The sequence below is a fragment of the Ovis canadensis genome, chromosome 15, assembly GCF_042477335.2.
Source record: "Ovis canadensis isolate MfBH-ARS-UI-01 breed Bighorn chromosome 15, ARS-UI_OviCan_v2, whole genome shotgun sequence".
Classification (NCBI taxonomy): domain Eukaryota; kingdom Metazoa; phylum Chordata; class Mammalia; order Artiodactyla; family Bovidae; genus Ovis; species Ovis canadensis.
In genome coordinates, this window is record NC_091259.1 from 32,987,183 (window position 1) to 32,988,876 (window position 1,694).

The window sequence follows — 1,694 nt, forward strand, 5'->3', positions numbered from 1 at the left end:
AATGAAATGTTACAGGTCAAGTGTGAGTTTGGGCTTCCCAGGTGGCTCAGTGCTAAAGAATCCGCCTGCCAATGCAGGAGATACAGGAGAGGTGGGTTCGACCCCTGAGTTGGGAAGACCTCCTGGACGAAGAATTGGCAACCTGCTCCAGTACTCTTGCCTGGAAAACTCCATGGACAGAAGAGACTGGCAGGATAGTCCATAGGGTTGCCAAGAGTCAGTGACTGAGCGACTGACCACACACAAGTGGGGGCTTATGTACTGGTTTGAAATAGATGAGCATTCCAGAAAACAGTGGGGACAGTCACCTATAAACTATTCCTTGTGGCTCATTACTAGTGCTCACGAGGACGACTAGGGGCAAGGCAGGAGATTGAGAGAGTACCCTTACTTGGTGCAGTCATGAAGGATGGGATTGGCAGTCACTAAGGGACTGGCATTAAGCCCTGCAGACTTTCCTAGGCTCTTCAGCAAAATTTCAATCACTTGAGGAGAAGCTGCAAACAGGTTAGAAATTCAAACTGTTCTGCCTTGAGAGTAGAAAATGTAACGCTCACATTCCCAGAACACAAGCAAAGATCCGATCGTGCAAAGACGGGAGATAGGAGAATAAGACCCCTACATCTAGGGAAGATAAAGGAAACCATCACGGACTCAGGATTTATACTGACAGTAGGCAGAAGTCTGCTACCACCCGGAACAGGGAAGGAACCCCTGTGAGACCAATCATGGTTACAAGGCAGAGAGTGGTTGCTACTGGAACTCTGAGAAAGGCTCTCTCAAAGACCCGGGCACAGAGGACCTGCCTAAGACAGAGGCCAGAGCAGGAAAACAGAGACTCTTTCCTGTGCTTAGTCCACCCCAGGCTTAGTCCCCAGGAGCAAGGGCACAGCAGCATCTACAGCCAGTGGAGGGGGAGCACGGTCACCTTGGCCTCAGAGATTGCTGATAGCAGAGAGGGCGGAAGGGACACTGAGGAAACACCCTCCTGCATCTCAGCCTAAGCATAGGGCAACAAAGAATCTGAAGCCTGTGGTACACTGCAGATTAATTACAACAGTAAGGAAAAGTTATTAGGGTGTTGTCAGGCAGCAATGGCACTCCATCTTTCTGTTGGCTGGAATGGAACTTGGAACTGGGTTGGGCCTCAAAATGTTTGTTACCCGGCTGAAAAGGCTGTTGACTCTTCCCAACACCTATACCAATATTTCGAATTGTCCTTTTGTTTACTTTCTGGAGTGTTTTATACTCTGGGGCCATGCACCCTCATAAGATTGAGGATGGGTGAGGGATAGTCAGTGAGAGAAAGGTGATGGTCAAGGGGAATGCTGAGAAATCACTTGATTTACCAGGCAGACCCATTTTCAGTTCAGTTCAGCTTCAGTCACTCGGCTATGTCTGACTCTTTGTGACCCCATGAATTGCAGCATGCCAGGCTTCCCTGTGTTTCACCAACTCCTGGAGGTTGCTCAAATTCAGTGTCCACCAAGTCGGTGATGCCATCCAACCATCTCATCCTTTGTCGTCCCCGCCTCCTGCTGCCTTCAATCTTTCCCAGCATCAGGGTTTCTTTAAATGAGTCAGTTCTTTGCATCAGGTGACCAAAGTATTGGAGTTTCAGCTTCAGCATCAGTCCTTCTAATGAATATTTAGGACTGATTTCCTTTAGGATCGACTGGTTTGATCTTGCAGTC